This window comes from Prinia subflava, chromosome 9, assembly GCF_021018805.1.
Source record: "Prinia subflava isolate CZ2003 ecotype Zambia chromosome 9, Cam_Psub_1.2, whole genome shotgun sequence".
Lineage (NCBI taxonomy): Eukaryota > Metazoa > Chordata > Aves > Passeriformes > Cisticolidae > Prinia > Prinia subflava.
In genome coordinates, this window is record NC_086255.1 from 16,435,258 (window position 1) to 16,453,604 (window position 18,347).

At 41.3% G+C, this 18,347-nt stretch overlaps 1 protein-coding gene across 1 annotated transcript in view; it reads right to left on the reverse strand.

The window, feature by feature from the left end:
* Positions 1-4,242, reverse strand: part of PCGF5 (polycomb group ring finger 5) — a 94,688-nt gene extending 90,446 nt beyond the window's left edge. The window contains exon 1 of the mRNA XM_063405652.1: positions 4,103-4,242. The gene's annotated coding sequence lies outside the window, so the exon portion shown is untranslated. The remainder of the gene's footprint in view (positions 1-4,102) is intronic.
* Between the last annotated feature and the right edge of the window lie 14,105 nt (positions 4,243-18,347).

Consider the following 18,347-nt stretch of genomic DNA (forward strand, 5'->3'; position numbering starts at 1 on the left):
TATTTGCTGAGAAGGAAGAGTGAGGAGAACACACTCAGGTCTTGCTTCATGAGATTCCCTGCTCCCAGAGGGAAACTTGCTGCTTACACCAAGTGCAAGCAACCTGTGGCTGTCATCCCATTCTGATTCAGACCCTCAACCTCGTTTGCAACACATCAGCCTGGAATAAGCAACCCTATAAACAAGGACACTCTCAGATGGTCACACTGGATTAGACATTCAATGTCTCTATATGGCCAAGCCATATATGGAGGAGAGAACAAAGACAGAAAAAGAGGAGGAGGGCAAGATTCCTGCAGAAGGAGATGGCATTGATCTACTAAAGGCTGCAGCCCAATTCTCTTTAGAGAGAAGTGCATCCCTCACTATAATGTTTACATCAGTACATGCAGTATTCCAGCTCATCTTTTGCCTTTTTAGAACCCATGTTAGCAGCTAAATGCAGGCATACAGGGCACTGAGCTGATGTCAGACAAAGGCGGTGTGTTTTAGGGCTGGATGCAGCCACACCTGCCAGGATGCCCACAGAGCCACACTCCTCACATGCCAGCATCAAAGGGGTGAGTCTAGACTCCCCTGCCCCAGGGTATGTGCAGCCTTGCCAAGGCCATGCCGAGACTGTTTAATCCTATTAAAGCATAAGCTGGAAGTACATGATACTCATTAAAACAAAATAGCCTGCTTTGTTCCTGAGATCTGAACCCCCCAGCAGCAGACACTGTGGGATAACTCACCATTATTGACCTCTGCAGGCAGGGCTTGCCATTGCCTGCTCCACTGTCAGGAAAAATCTCCCAGCCCTGCTCTTTGCTCCCATATGAGAACACAGATTTAGGATCCCTGCTCAGGACAAGTGCCAGAGCTAAAGCACACATATTTCCAAAGGAAATTGCAAATATGAGGGTCCAGCTAAGCCTTTGGGTGCTGCTTTACAGGCATGCAGGGTCTATAAAGAACCACAGCCCACTGTCACTGTCTCCACACTGCCCTTCTCACTGAAAAAGTACCAGGCAGACAAAATATTAGCTGGTTGTATAAGTCAACAAGCAAATCTTTTAGGAATAGTGACTACTTAGCAAAAGGTTAAAAAAAGATCTAGGGAGATGGGCTGTGCAAACTCATCCAGATCTCTTAATGCATGGAAGGGGTAGGACTTCCATAGCATGTGGAGTTTGTCTGCAGCATCCAGCTAAAGTAAAAGATTCAAGATTTCCAATGGTTTTAGCTGTTTCCAACATTTGATTTAATCTCTGAAACTTCTGAAGTATGAAGAACTTTTCCCCTTCCAAAACTGTTTGAGGTACTTGTGCTGCAGTGCAGCACACACTGTTGATTCCATATCACCTGAGTAAGGAAGTGATGAAATCAGCCTTATTGCTTTTATTCATTCCACCTATAATGAGCTGAAGCAATTCCTTCCAGCCTCATGCCATTTGAAAGACAGAGCTGTTTGTATCCAGGTAACCAGTGCTGGCACCACAGAGCTTGCTGCAGATGTGTGCCCAGGGACACATCTCCCCCGATGTGAAAGGACAAACCCTCCTGAAGCAGTGACACACCTGACCCTACAGAAGCCAATACACTTCTCTGCCACATTCCCCAGAGAAGCTGGTGGGGGTGTCCAGGTACTGGGCTGCTTTGTGTATACATAGAGCTGTGCACCAAGCCCCGTCCTCCCCCCAAAAACGAAACAAACCAAAAAAACCCCCAAAACAAAACAAAGAGGAAAAGAAGCAGGAGAACAGCAGCAAGGAGAAGAAGTACACATGCATGTAACCAAGAGTTAAATGGCTTTCATTCCTTCATGCATATTTCTCATCTTGTTTCTCTGCATGTCCAAGTACCAGAGCATTGCCTCCCTGTTTTTTGACAACAGAAAGCCTGCCCTCAGTAATAGCCACAGAATCTGTTACTTAAAGGGGCTACCAGCTTATCCTGCTGCCCTTCCCCTCAATCAAGGGAGCATTCTTCCCTTCCCCTGGGTGCTTCCTCAGGTAACTCCCTTTCAGCTCTTCACTCAGGGTATTCAATTCTCTCTGTTGCTGAAGAATCACCACAGATATTTCCATGCTCTCTGCATCCACTGACTGTTATATAAAGCAGAAATTCCCCATTCTCCATACCCAAGAATTTCCTTTAAAAAAATGTGATATCTAAAAAAACCCCATGAATATAATTTTTCACAACAATAAAAAACAAACCAAAAAAATGACACAACACTGCCTTCACGTAGCCAGCTGTGAGCGGTTTGGGTTTTTTTCAGAGCCTGTGTAGTCAGTTATTTCTTAAGAAGGTGCTTTACATGCTCTCCAAGGCAGCATTCATACTATCCCACATATCGTGGCTGTTGCTATGGAAATCATTCCTCCGTAAGCCGATGTGCGAATGCAGGTCTCATTGCTGAGCAGAGAGGCTAAAGGTGTGCATGACTCAAACCATTTGCTGTGCATTATCCCCCTGCAGCCTCGCTGCTGCTGGGGCACAGGAAAGGAACAATTAGTGTCTGCACAGAGGGGGTCTGTAACAAGGAGCTGCAGAATTAGCTCTGCTGGATGGTCACAGGAAGGCTCAGCCTGGTACCTGCAGCCAGGCACGATTTAGTCGTCCAGCTCACCTGCTCGGGGTGCCACAGGATACAGGTTCAGGAGGCACACAACAATTCATGATGTTTTTAAACATTTCAGGGGGAAAGTAAGTCCCAATGCACCATCACTGCTACAAGGCACACAGTCCCCTGCCCTGTGGTCCCTCAGAAAAGTCAGTGATAAAATCAGGCTTTTGGCAAAGACCTGCTGGTGGCTACAGAGAGGCAGAGACTGAAGAGTGCTGGAGATCCCTCTGACTCTGGTAAAGCAGCAAGACCAAAAGCGTAAAACATCTACAACAATAGAACTTCACATATGCTGTGTTTGGCAACTTGACTAAACGTGGTTTTCGAGCTCCTGACTACCAATGAATAAGCACTAAAGCAGATATTGGAGTACTCCCAGTCAAAGCACAGCTTGATGCCAGCAGGCACTTCCCAGAAACAACTGCTGGCCCCTCCCAAAGTAACAGAGGAACCTGGTGCCTCCAGGACTCAGCCCCTGACCATGAGTGCACATGCAGCCCTTGGAGCAGAGGGCACATGGGGCAGCTGCAGAGCTCCACTCCAGCCCAACACCAGCACTTCCCTGCATGTGGGAGGCTGGGAACACTTCAAGACAAGCATCCCACAGCCTTTTCTTTCCCCCTTCCCTGGAATACTTGGCAGTAATTTTCATAGCTATATTGCAAGAAATAGGTCTCAGGGCAGTCCCCATGCCTCAGTGGTTTCTTAGTTCAACTCCTTTGCAGCCTGAGGGGAGGAACTGGGATCAAAGATGGAACAAGGGGTGTAATGAACTAGATTTAGAGCAGGTTTTTAAGAGGGGAGAGGGTAGGGGTTTTTTGGCAAATGTTAGATTTGCCATCTGAATATTCAAGGTTTTTTTTTCTTTCAAATTTCTTTCTTTTAAAAGGCTGTAGCAGACAAAGGCAGATCCATAAAAAAACCAAACCAAACCAAAACAAACAAACAAACAAAAAAAAAAAAACCCCACACAAAAAAACCCCCCAAAAAAACCCCAAAATCCCAAACATGGGATTTTTTCCTTCATCTCCCTCAAGAAATTGCTCCTGCAGAAGAGCAACAAGTAGTCCATCACACAAACTTCAGGTGTCTATTCATGTCTTATCTCCTTTCTCACTACTCTGCAGGAAACAGGTGCTATACCCAACCTCTCCTCTGAATTATCTTCTGTCCTAAACATGAGGGAACTCTCAGAAGCCAAGAAAACAGCTTCAATAACAGAATCACAGAAGTTGGTAAAGTTTTACACTCCCTTTTTTTTTTTCAGTCACACAGGGGAATGGCTGCTAGTTGAAGAACAGATTCCAAACACCCAAACAGAGGTCTAAACTTCTATAAAACACCTCAGATCACAAAGGCAATAATCTCAAAGCACAACTCCTGTGAGGCAGATTATAAATGACAAACACAGCAAACAGACTGCAGCATATCAGTGTAAACAAAGCAAGCATATCTCCCTCAACAGTAGTCCAAAATAAAGGTAGCACTTACCTTATTTCAGGGCTAAAAAGGAGTCTGCTTCACCTAAAGCTGCTCCACTCCTGCTTGCCTTCTCAATGGAGATGGTCTGGTCTCCTCTCCTCTCTCATGAGCCACCTGCCAGAAGGTCAGCTGGTCCCTGTTCCTGGTCAGCACAGCTGAGCACAGGGGTGGCTGGGATTTAAAACAAAAGAACACAGTTAATGATTCTTTATAAAGATTGTTGTAGTTTTAACTATCTGTGAGCTGTAATGGGCATTTTTTTGGTAAAAAACAGCTTACTTGATCAATGGCTCCTAATAAACTCATTTATTAGAAATACAATGATAAACAAATAGAAGTGTTTCCAATTGCTTTAAGAAGATTTTGTATGAATGTGAATAAATTATGTTAAATCATACTATCACAGAGAAGTATCTTGTTTATTTATAAGTTCCTACCTTATGTAAATGAATGCCCCACAATTCTGCAGCCTGTGGATAGCTCTCTTTTGTGCTGTGATATGAACACACAAACTATGCCTCAAAAGCTTCCAATTACGTAGGTGGGATTTGGAGAATAGAAATGACATAAAAAACTAGAGGGATTTATTTCAGAAACAGCTCAATATGATAGAGTACAGTATCAAGATTAGAGGTTATGAATTAGAGATTCACTTTCACTGTCTTGTTAGAAAGGATATAAAAGAAACACTGAAGGAATAATAGAGATATTTAAACAGCAAGGTATACATGTGCATTTAATAGGAATCATCACAATTCCTCTTATTTTTAGTACAATGGCATTCATGGTGCATCATATTGTGACTGTAAATTTAAGAAATGTGATTTTGAAAGATATTTTTATTCTGATCTGTTTATGACACTCCTAGGTGCAGACACAGTGCCACCATTAGAGGGACTGGGAAGGATTAATCTCATGTACATGAAAGCAAAAACCTCTATATTTAAATTTTGAACGAATTCCTGAATTTGCTAATCATTAGGGTTATTTCTCCCTTCTCAGCTGCATCATTTCATGTAAACTGTTTATTTCTTGGCAGCTCAGAGTGTGAATTTGAGCTAAAATGCTTCTTAAAATATTTGATTCTCTTCTGTAACAGGTGTAAGTGAATTTAGAAATCCAGATCCATGAAGTGATAGATTGAATCCAATAGTTTTCTAAGATAATTTTCTTCAACAAAACCCAAGTCAAACTCAGAGACAAGATTCTTGCAAATGTTAAAAAACATAATGTTTTCAGAGATTGTTTCATTATGAAGTGAAAAATGAAGTTAATACGTGTCAAGAGGGAGGATGCACAACAGAGAAAGGGGAAGAGGCATTACTAACTCAAAGTTCTGCTAACTTTTGTTTTTCCTGTGGGACAGACACTGTTTTTCTGTTTTGCATGAGAAGTTCTCTTAGCTATGGTAAAACTGCTCAAAAAAGTTTTACCCCTCATCTCTGTAAGAATTCCACCCTAATTTATGCATATGATGACAAAAGAAGACATAAAATACACATCGGTGCCAAATCCTAAAATTAACCTGCGGGGGAGAAGGAGGGTTTGTCAGCAGGGCCCTGGACATCAGAGTCTGTATGAGGCAAACCCTAAGACATCCAAAGCTCCCAGCTCTGATTAACTCCTGCAGGAGTGCAGGGCTCAGCTCCAGGGTGAGGCCATCTACCTACATGACAGCAAATACTGCACTGCTCCTTTCAACTGACTCTGTACACATGAATATGCAACAAATCTCATCCTCAACACCTCATCAGGCCACAATTGGTGCTCTCTTGGCTGAACATTATGCAACTTGGCTTCACTTGACCAGCAACACACCCTGAGGGTCAGATATAGGGGGGATATTTTCATCTGACTAGACTGTTAGTGAAACCAAATACTATCCATCTTTCCCTGCCACTCCCCTTTGTTGCTGGATTTATTTTGTGAGAACAGTTGTCCTCTAAACAAGAATGAACTCATGTGGTTGTTTTTGTCATTTCAAAAATAATCCCAGAACCTATTAAAGGATCACAGCATCTAATGCAATGTGTCCTGTCCTTCCACAGGGAAGGCACTGGACTCTGTGTTTTTTTTCTGTTACAAAGGAAAGAAAGTAAGTGATGTTTCCTTCTCTTCTGTCTGAGCCTTTGGCCCTGAGGTCAAATCTCTGTCTGTCAAATCTAGATTCAGAGCTGGAAAAAGACAGATAATCACATATGATTATCAGATGCACCAATTCCACTGATTCAGGATGGCAATATGCAACTTACCACTTCAAGAGGAAACCTCTGGTTATTTGGCTGTTGTGTTGTGCACACAACTGAATTGTTCCAGGTATTTTCCCTAAGTCCAGCATATCCAGGATGTGTATGAACAGGACATATAAACAGCTGTGTTAGGGGGTTAGAAAATTGACTGATTAATGGCAATTCTGTTTCAGGTTAGTCCTACAGTGTAAACCAGTAGAAAGGCATGTTCTTCCCAGAAGACTGATTCCAGATTAGTTGGAGCTCAGCTGGAGCATGGTGCTAATAATGCCAAGGTCAAGGTTCAATCCCTGTATGGGCCATTCATGTAAGAGTTGGACTCAGTGATTCTTGTGGGTCCCTTCCAACTCAGAATATTCACAGATTCTATGATTCTGAAGAAAGGTGTGTCAGAGCAACCCTGCAGAAATTTCATATTGGTCGGCAGCAGTTCATCTGCCCCCATTCATGGACATAATAATCCTCCTTGTGTTTCCTCCTGGGGATATCAGCAATATCAGAACAGAAGGCACATTGCCTTTGCAGGCACAAACTTGCAAGCACTCTGGAATGGGATGCACATGTCCCTTGTCCTGCTGTAACCTGGAATCGACCCTCATTCAAATGTAATTCAGAGACAGGGCTGCTACAGTTACACTTTCTCTCTTGCAGCGAGACACAGTGGCAGCTACTCAGTTCTGGTATATCTACAATGTTAGAAAACAGTAACTTGATACAAGGAAAGCATCAGCAGGGGTCTGAACTTACTGCTCAGTGACAGCAGTTCCTGGTCTAGGAGTACAGCTCCAGATGATGTTAGGATGACACATCCCAGCCACAGTGCAGAATACACGATTGTCCCCATATGACATGAAAGGTGACACTGTCCACAGCACACAATTTTAGCCATTAGACATTTGTTATGAGTATCTAGCAGCTGCAACTGGGAATCATTTCTAGCATGAAGATTCATTTCTTGCGTTCCCTGTGCAGACACAGTAGAAGGGGGAGTCAACAGCTGCTGAGGTTTAGTCCTCAGCCAAAACCCTGCAAACTTCTGACCCCACATGTTTTCCCTGGACCTAGGGGCTCCATGAACCTGCAGCTCCAGAGGCTGTGGAGGTGGTGTTGCACTTGCTCTGATCAAGGAATGTGTTTGTAGCTCCATATTCAGCTCCTCACAGTAGCTGAATTTGCCCACTTCTCACTGATGCTTCTGACAGTAACTTGGCTCCTTTTTCTCACAACTATTATGACTGATAAATACATCCTGTCATTTCCTAAAAGACACTATTAGGACCTATTCCCTTTCACCCCTAGAGCTCAAGCCATCTTAATGAGGGAGGAAGTTTGCTAAAATCAAAGAGAATTCTGCACAATTCAACCCAGCAGAAATGTCACAGACAACTGTCCTTGCAAGATGGGAAAAGATGATTGTGGAAACTAATCTACGCTTAGAGCAAGAAGCACTTTGTGAAACTTCAGAGAAGTTTTGTTTTCTCTCCTGTGAGCAGGGCTGGTATTACTAAATTGTTCTTGTCAGCTGGGATGTCTTGTGGCCGAGTTTTTGTGTTTAGTTGACTTAGGAAAACACTATCCTGAAAGAGAAGTGAAAAATCTTGGTACAAATTGTGCACTTCAACATGGTGGTTTGTGATAATTTTATTGCATCTAGGGATGATTTCCATATGGATGCTCTGCTTCATGTGACAGTTCTTGAAGAACTGTCTCACTGGCTGACAGCACACAGCCAGCAGGACAAAAATGAGATAAATTTGCTGTGTGCTGGTCGAACAGAGGGTGAAATTGTTGGTTTTCATCTTAAGAGAACTGAGGCGAACAGGGTCAAGTCCAGTACAACTGTGGCACAACCTTCTGTGAAGATGCTGAAGGTCGCACCTATTTCATGGTTACTAGGTTTTTAAAAGCAGACTAACCTGTGATTTTGGGATTTCTATTTTTACCTGATGGTGCTCTTACATTACAATGGTCAAGGTCTTCTTCTGTAAGATTCATCTTTGTTTTGGACATATTAGCTTCAGCCAGCTGGGTTTTAGCTGCTTGAAGGTAAGAGCTGATTACTGGGGAAGCTTCAAACTCATTTATGACATCTCAGGAGACTATGGATTTTAGGCAATAGACTTGAACTCATAAAAGTTATGAACTGAAAGCTATACTACCTGGAAAGAGAAATAGATATAATATTCTAAAATGCATAGGGAAAAGTTACCATTTCATCCCACAACCTTTGAATTATTTTCTTGAATGAAATGTTGGAAGTATGAAAATTTAAAATATTCATCAGTTTTGTATTTTTAGGCTTATAGTTTAAAAAAAGTTTATAGGCACCACATGGACTGAGAGCACCCATCTGTAACTTTGTAATAAAATGGAGATACATTCAGACCAAGAGCCTGCAAGTTTCATGATTCTGTTTCTGATTTGGTATCTAATCCCCTCGTGATTTCTGATGGCTAAGTAATTGCTACAACCCACTCTGCTTGGTTTTATTTTCAGTAAGAAATGGGTAACTGTATTAGATACCATTTTGAGAAGTGAACACTTCACTGGAGGATTTCTGTGCCAAGTCAGTGATTTTGGGACAGTCCATCAATGCAAGATGCCTTGTGTGTGTGAGGATGACCAGGACTTTGCTGAGTGTACAAAACAGCTATGGGATTGCTTCAAACTACTAAAGCCACTTACCTTGGCATTTACAGGTGACACAGGCAACATTTTACAGTTTCAAAACTTTCATTTTAGTTTTTCTTTACATAAAAATGTCATTAGAATGCCAATGAAACACTATCACTTGGTGATAGAGTGCTGCTGTATCTAGGAAAGCTGCTATGTGTCCCTGGCACTATTCCTAAACAGGAAAATGTTTGTGGTTCTTTTCCCCCCATTCTAAAGTCTCCATTAATATAGACAACTGAGATCTCCCTGAGTGGCAAATAATAATATTAGTTAATGATCATGTGAAACAAAATATGAAGAAAACATACACTTCAAAGGACTATTCATTGGTATGTGAGTGCCTCTAACCCCAATGGAGACATATGGAAGATGCACATGTAAACAAAAGGGAGAATACGTTCACCATGATGGACAGAAAAAAGCCAACCTGGAAGAAAGTGGAATGCATAGAGGGATTTTAAGAAGGATTAGAGATGCTGGTGGCAACTGCACTCAGTAAATTATAGTTAGATCAAAGAAAAATAGAATGCTTTGATAAGAGATTAAAAAGTGTCCTTCTAAAATGTACAGCTGTAATTAAAAGCAAATAAAATAACCCCATATTCAAGGTACTACTTTTTTTTTTTCCTGGTTTTATTTTTAAATTACTTCTGACACTCAGGGGAAAATACAGCTTTGTCAATGTCTTCATTCTGTTACAACCAGCTGCCAAATAAACATAATCATTGTTTTCATGAATGTATCAAAACTTCTGGTGGGGGCCATGGGCTTCAGTTGCAGGTGGTATAAATTTTAGAAAAAGTAGGTGACATACTGCTGCAAAAACATAAAGAGATTACCCAGACAGCAAGGCTGCTGCTTATCTTGGGTTGATAGCTAAGTATTTACCAAGTTGTAATAAAGAGAAAAGCAAAATTGGATTTGCTTTCATCTATTGTCTAGAATAATTTCTTGCCCAAGAGCACAGTGAGCATGTGCACTATTGCTTATGCAGCTCAGGAAAAAAGAGTGGTTCTTTGAAAAGTCAATAGAAAATTAAGTGGTAAAGTCATAAGTTACTACAAATGTGAATATGCTTTCATCATGTTACACTAAGTGTAAAAGTTGCCTTTTTTTTCTTTTTTTGTTAGCTTACTGCTGGCATGGGAAGATGCCTTATGACTGTTTCCCTTCAGCAGCAGAGAAGCAGGCACCCCAACATGCATCCTTCAGTGACTGGGACCGCAGAACTATTGATTCAAGCAGCTGCTTTATTCAAGGCAATTCAAATCTGAGCATTTTAATGCTGCAGTTGTCTAGAAATTGTCTTCTTGGAAAAATCACCTTCACATGACTATTCCTCATTTCCAAAAAATTGTTCAGACAGTAAAATTCAAATCAGGCACCATGGCCTTATGTTTTTCATCTGAAGGTTAAAATCTACCATTTTCCCAGCCTAGTTTCTGGTTGTACAAATTCGTAAGTTGAAAGTCCTCTGCCCTTGGCAAGTGCTTTTAGTGGTAGATTTGACTTTCTCAATTGCCTGGTGCTGAGGGATCTGATGTTTTACTTGGGATTAATTTGTTAGGTTCAACAGGCTGGAGGTTTGCTTCACAGCCCTGTACTACTGTGAATGGTGCTGTAGTGCCTGGAGAGCTCATTCCACTGAGCACTTATTACTGATGAGAAGATGCTTTTGTCCTCTCATCAATAATCTATAGTTGATATAGAAAGTGGTCCTGCCTTAAAAATCCTTAGTGAAAAGAGCACAATTCCCAGTCTCATCAGCACTAAGCTGCACAAGTTCCCCTGAAATCTCAGCCAGGATGCTGAGGGAAGCATGGATGCATACTGCTGGGATTCATCAAGTTTTCCTAGAAGTGGCATTACTGAATGTGTGTATGGAATCCCTGTGTTTGTGCATCTGGGACAGAGGCTGCACATGGCAGTAGCCCTCAAAAATCAAATTATCATTGTTGGTCATAGAATACAGCTGCAGTGATCTTAATGCTGGGTAGATGTTCAAAACACACAACAGTGCATTATTTTGGCTCTTTTTGGAGTACAGTTTTTCTCTTGCTCCTGATTTGTTGATTGACTGGCTTTTGAGCAAAGCAACATCTCTCCTATCTTCCACCTGTGCAAGCCTCTAGGTCAGCTGTAGGGATTTCCGACAGGAGGTGACAAATGTCATATACGTCTCAAGTGAATTTTTTCCCCCCAAAAGACAGGGAAAACCTTCCTACTGATTTCTTTGATTGAACACCAAAAGCGAAGTTGCCCAAAAGGAAATTGCAAGGATAATTACAAACTCACCTGTGCCTGTCTCTAACCTCAGCAGTGTAGCATTCTGAGCCAGCACATGCAAACCTGAGAGTTCACACTGTGACCACGTGTTTGGCCTCTGACAAATAAGGTTTAAGAATATTGAAAAAGAAAAGGAAAAAAATTTTCCATACCTATTTGAGCTGCAATTCAGACAAAGCTGTAGTCAGTCAGAGATGCCCAACACTTCCTTGCTTCAGAAAAGTCAGGAGCCCGGTGGAATTTAGACATCCAGTGTTTCAATATTTCTTTTCCACTTTCTGCCAAAACTAAGAATTGCAGAGACTGTATGAAGAAAACAAAATAACTAGCCAAACTGTGCTATGTCTCACAAGCTGCAGCTTCTTGGCAGAGCACCTGGTGATTTCTCATTTCCTTCAAACTAGTTCTCTGACTCATGCTGCTTAGTGGGAAAGCAATGCCTTTTCCCTTCCTCATCACACACCACCGTATGAAAACATAAGGTTACTCAACAGAATTTACTGGTGCTCACTTGAAATAAAGACAACCCAGTGGTCAGAAGCCAAGTGTCAGAGAAGGCAGTGGCCTCTTCATTGCCACTCAGGCAGGAACCTCTGGGAATGTATTCACTGCTGTCGTCACTCAGCCACAACCCTTGGGCATCTGAAAAACTGGGCACTGATAAATGACAATGCCCTTCAGTATCTCAGTTTCCTAATTTTTTTTCCTCACATCCATGAGAAAAAGGAAGTATGTATCTGTTTTTGTGCTTCTTCACCATGAAATTTAGCGTTTCATTTAGATTAATGGCATCCTTCATCCTCTCCATTGATGTCCTAGGGGGAGGAAAAAGAAGGCTCTTCCTGCTCTTTCTATGATTTTAGAGTGAGAACAGCCTCTGCCTCCACTGTCTTTGCCACACAGACGGTTGAAAAAAGAATAAAGAAAGAAGCAGAGCTCATTGCAAATTTCTCACAGGGTATGTGAATTAGACATGGGCAGAGCTCCAGCAAGAACTGGCTAGTCCTGGTCCCAGCCTAGTCACCTCTCTAGCTCCTCTGGGTAACAAAAAAATTTTTGGGGAAAAGGCCTATCCCTTATCCTAGCCTGGACACGGTCTCCTTATCCAGCTGGCTGGGGTGTGAAGATGTCTTTGCTGAGACTAAATAGCTATGGGGAAGATTTTTAGCATTTTCCTCTGTGAAATAGCAACTTCCTAAAAACAGTGTCTGTAGATGAATACATTGCAGTTTGCAGACCCAGATCACTCACTCCTCTTTCCCCCCTTTGCTTTCTGAACCTGAAATGGAACAGAATACAGAAACCCCATGCCAGTTTCACAACAGACTCCTGTAAAACTTCTCTGCTACAGAAGGACACAAGGTTTTTCTCCAAATTCATCACAGACATAAATTTGTCTGATTATAAAACTTTAGAGGTAAAGGTGCATTTGCCTTTTTTTTTTTTTTTTTTGGTGTTTTACTTACTCTCTTTTCTAAAATTAAATTTTAACTTCTTTTTTAGTATATGCTATGTACCTATAATAAACTGACAAAAAAAGAAAAAATATTTTCTTATCCTATTTGTGGTCACAGAAGTATCCTCTAGCCCCAAGAGGATGACCAACATATGATGTAATGTAATTCCAAATTTGAATCAATGCTTTTCCACCCTCACTGGCATTGTTGGAATCAAAGGAGATATTTGTTAAACAGCTTGGATAAAAATCCAATGATATCTTACTGCCAAAGAAACCTTGTGAAAGGGGAGAAATAGCTTTTCAGCAAATTTAATGTGAAGCAGATTTACGCATTTACATTTTAATTGCAAAATGTTAAAAGCAAAAATGAAACCCAAAACAATCAACCCTCTCTCCCCAAAATAAAAACATTAAAGGGTTATTTTTTCTAGGTAATAGTGATTTTAAAATTCCCTTCAAGCTGTTTCTAACATTATAGTGGATATGATTCCAATAAATGAGAAAGGAGAGGCTGCCTGAATGCATGTCTTATAACAGAGTTGTGACACACTACTGTTTTGCTAAGAGATTACAAAATCAATGCTTTATGAAAACAGTCTCATATTTTAAAGCAAAATCCATCCAGTCCTTTATCACCTTGATTCCCTGAGCTCCCTTGTATTCCCAAGAAGAAGGAATTCCACTCAGGTAGAGCATCCACGTGGGCTGCATCCAAAGATACCACAGACCACCTTAAGTGCCAGGAAAGCAGAGAAGCTCTTTTTCATTTTTTCTTAGCTCCCAAGATGCTTTGACTGGTTGAAAATAATGAAAGAGTTAACAACAGGCATGCTGACCTGACTCAGTTCTGAGAAAACAGGGGGAAGAGTTAACCAAAGCTTTATCAAGACAGAATCAGACAAGTTCCGTGAAACGGATGCCAATCTGTGGGGCTAGATGCAAAGCAAATCTTTTCTAAATGTGTTTTTGCAGCATGGAAGGTCTGGTTGAGAGTAGCATTCATGTTAATGCAGTTTACTTGGGTCTTGCCAAAGGCATTTCATTTCATGGCATATGTTGGTATGATTAAAAAGCATGCATTGTATGGAATTAAAAGGATGCACTTTGGAAGAACTAAAAGTTGGCTCACTGACAGATTACAAAGTGGTGAGAGTAATGAGTGGAACTATTTCCAGCAGATTCCCACAAGGATCAGTTCCTGGTATAACATCGTTTAGTATTTTCATCACATGTCCAAACAATGATGTAAAATCAGTCCTAGGATGGTTGGGGGCTGGAGCACTCACAGTCTGAGAAATGGCTGGGAGAGCTGAACTTGTTCAGCCTGGAGAAGACAAGGTTCCAGGGAAAGTAAAAACAGCCCAAGAGGAGATTACAAAGAAAGCAGAGCCAGGCTCTTTACAGGGGTTTATGGGAAGAAAATGAGACACTATGATCATAAATTGAAAGTGGAAGTTTCAGCTACATACAAGGAAAAAAATTGTGATTGAGAACAATCAGCCATTGGATCAGGATGGCCAGGGAAGTTATGAAATGTCTTTCCTTGGAGGTGTTTAAGATCTGATTGGATGAAGCCTGGAACAACCGTACCTGAATTCAATTTTGACCTTGTTTTAAGTAGAAACTTGGATTGGATGGCTTCCCAAAGTCTTCCCTTGGGGGAATGTAATTTGGTTGACTCTGCCTGGAGACTGATTTGGGCATCCCGTTGGATAACTACTTCAACATGTGCTCTAATGTAAGGCTACAGGGAAAATCAATTGTTGGATGTTATTTGGTCACTGCTGTCAAGAGCCCCACATGAAACCCAACACCTTTGCAAAGTGGAATTCCTAAAGCAGGAGCAGCCAGTTGCAGGTGACCATCACTTCCTCAGGTACAGCCTGAGGAGCCTTGCACTGCTGCCCAATGCAGCTCTGCAATGCCTCCTGAGCTGCTGCTTTTGCTATGTAAGTGGAGTGAAGGACAGTTAGGACATGGATTTTGTCCTGTGCATGCTGTGCAGCATTTCAGAGGGATGTTTCTATCACCCCGAACTATAGCAGCCCCTTACACTTATAGAGAATAAAAGGCATTGCACTTCTGGGATGAGAGGGAGTACATAAGGGCTTTTAGGCAAAGCTTTACCAAGATTCGGTAACTGGAGGCTGTAAGTTAGACAATGGGAAATTCTAAATAAAAATAAAGTTTAAAAACGCCACAGCTTCTCCAGAGTGAAGATGAATTCTCCCTTGTTGCTAATCAGAAGTACTGGCCACGCTTTACTGCAGAGCAAGTGGCCAGTGCTGGATCGTGGCTCAGGTGGCCCTGGATCGTGGCTCAGGTGGCCCTGATCTATATTGCTAACTAGAAAGGCAAGCAGCCAAGAGATACACCCATCTGACCACAGATAACAACCCCTCTGATGTGTTTTCCTGCACTTGCTTATTAGCTGATATCCCTTAAGATGAATTAGCTAGATTAACGTGTTGTAGAAATGCCATTGTGATAAAACTCACAGCCTCAGATACATTCAAATACCTTGTTTTTAAATAGGAATCACAGTTGTATTTTTTCTGTTATGTGAAATCTCCAACCCTTATGTAATTTGAAGAGACTTCTTTTTAAGCTTCTCTGAAGGGATGCAACTATTGACTCATTGCTGGTTTGAGTTTTGACACCAGAGAACTGTGTTGGCCAGAGTACCAACTTGCTAGGCTATGATTTCTTTGTTTCTTCAACAACAATCTGAAAAAATGGAAAAATGAACCTCATCTTTTAATCCAATAATTTCTTACATTCTAATTGTGTACTTGACTAGCTTAATATTCCTAGGTAAAAAAAGTTTTGTGGGATTTTTTTCCTCTGAGAAGACAATGTATACTTCCTTTTAGCAGTTTTAGATACAAAAATACACATTGATAAGTAGTCTCTAATCAGATGACATAGCAATTCCCTGACCACTCTAGAAAAAGCAAACAGACATATATATTGCTATGTTGAAAAAGTTAGAACATGAGTGGTATAATTATCATATCATAGTTAATTCATTCCCAAATCAGTTAACTTCTTGACAAAAGTATCAAAGAGTACATGTTAGAAAAATAAAAGTGTTTTCTGTCTTTTATGGAAAACCAACAGCTAAAAAGAAGAAGGAAGAAACAAAAGCATTTCTTGCAATATGCAGTTATATACTGCTCTGTTGCATGTGGATGCAACACACTCTGTTGCTGGGTGCACACACACATTGCAAAATAAACAAACAATGACTTGTTTACAAACCATTCCACACTAACACACCCAGGAGGAGCAGGCTGTGGGTTACTACTTCTTCTGTGTACCTTGGTTACAAATTTATCCTTGGCTGCACACAGGTGGAAGAGGTTGCTGGCTCAGTAACCTCTTGGGTGCATAACCACTCCTCAGCAACTGATTTTTCCATACCTTTACTTACTTAGCAGCAGGAAAAGGACAACAGGCAGCCAGGCACAGTGGCGTCCAAGGGCAGCATCTGTGGGTGCATGGACAGAGCCAAGGGCAGAGGGCTGGAAAATGTAAGACAGACAAGTTGAGCAGTGATGCCACTGAGAACACAGTAGTCACACTCCTGACGGGAAGCGGCAATATCATTTGTATCACACATGGTACTTTCACTCTGCCATTAGTCACTTAGAAAAATTAATTACAAGTATTCTTTTCTCTAGTCAGACCGTTCCATTTTGGTGGCAGGGAACAGGGTGTGCCACAGTTTTCTCCCTGCCATGCTGAGCCTACTGTCCTTTGGTGTTCTCTCAGTGGAGGATTTTAGTGACAATATCCGGTTGCCTCACACCTTGCAGATGATTGCTCTGCCCTTATCCTTCAGTGGAGTGGCAAGAGTTGTTCAGATTCCTGTTACACGTCGCCCACTGACCATCTGCTATTACCACCTTAACGAGAAATCACTTGATGAAAGGCAATTGAGTGGTTACCATTCAGGACAAGGTTACAAGCTCATTATACTACTTCCCCCTCCAATATTAAGCAATAGTGATAAGCCAAGAGTCTTAGCTGATACAAACCGGTGCATTTCTGCTATTTCAATAGTGTTGCCTTTGTTTACATGACATTTAGCTTAAAAGCATTTACTCTTAGGTTAATTTAGATTCCAGCCTTTCGTTAAAGTGGGTTTCTGGGTGCCACTGTTTTAAAATAAAAACTCGGGATAATCAAAGAATATTCTGTTTTTATTATTCTTTTAGTCATCACAGATGAGATGCTTTACAGATGCATAAACCGTGGTGTTTCGGTACTCATGAGAACTTGGTTTCTGTTTCCCCTCAGAGCACTGAGGTTTCCTGTAAAGCTACTCTGGCTCTGGATTTATGCACCATTTGCAGAGGAAGATCTATCCACTTAAAGCTTCCACATTAGGTTTTGCTGAGTCAGTTTTATATATCAAGCTGTTAAAAAAAAAAAAAGGGAAAAGTAAGCTTAAAAAAAAAATTAGTCCAGAGGAAGTTCACAGTTCCTTAAACAGTTTTTGTTCTAAAAGCTAACCTCTACATTTCTCTTTGTGCATTGTGTCTCTGCTGTGATCTGTTTCCACTAAACTAGAGGCATTCTATGCAGCCATCCTGTTAGGGTTGTGGATTTCAAGACAATCTCCTAAATAAAAATCAGAGAACTGAACAGATTGGGGTAAGCTGTTAGAAGAAAAAACCAGAGCTGCCTCTTGTGATAGAGACATTTAGCAGGAGTACAAAAGTGCAGTGAAAAAATGCCTGGCAGTGTGATTGAGAACATACCACTAGGGGGGGAATGATAGCGTTGCTGTACTTAAGTTTGAAAAAAATGTTCTGAAAGGTTGTGTTGCTAGCACATACTCTATTTTAGTTCTAGGACTCATCCTCTAATGTCATATATATTCTGAGTGGTAAAGAAACCACCTGATGTCCAGCTTCATTTCAGGGAAAGGGAGGGCATAGGTATGATGGGCACTGGAGGACAAGTTTGGATGTACTCGGATTACTGGGGGATAGTTCAGAGGAGAGACACCTTGAAAGGTCAATGTCAGGAATGCAGCAGGCTAATGATGCTAATGATATAAACAACACCCGAGATAGGTCTCGATTTGGTGAAGCACTCATGTACACGTTGTCCTTGAAGCACCTGAGCTGCTGTATTCATTTCAGCCAGGTGACCGCCTCCCTCACCAGGCAGGAGCTCCAGGAATTGCACCATCACAGAACCCATGTTTCTTGGCATTTATCCACATTCTTTGAATGCAAAGATTAGTGCATCTTCCTCTAATAAAACTGCCTTCTGCTGATGATCCTTCTCCTGATTCCAGACAACTCTGATTCATAGCATAAGAAAAGCTTTCCCAAAGGATTCAATAACTCTTTTTCCCCAAAACACACACGTCATCTGCACATATTAATGTGTATCTCATCTTATAATAAAAAATAAACAAATTACTTCTAGACCCCTATTCTCTCATATCCAGAAGGAAAATATTGCCTGAGAAAACGGTACTGAGTTTTCCACCTTTATTTATTTATTTATTTATTAAAATTTTGCATACTAGGACACTGTGCCATGGTTTAGTTGAGGTGTTAGGGCA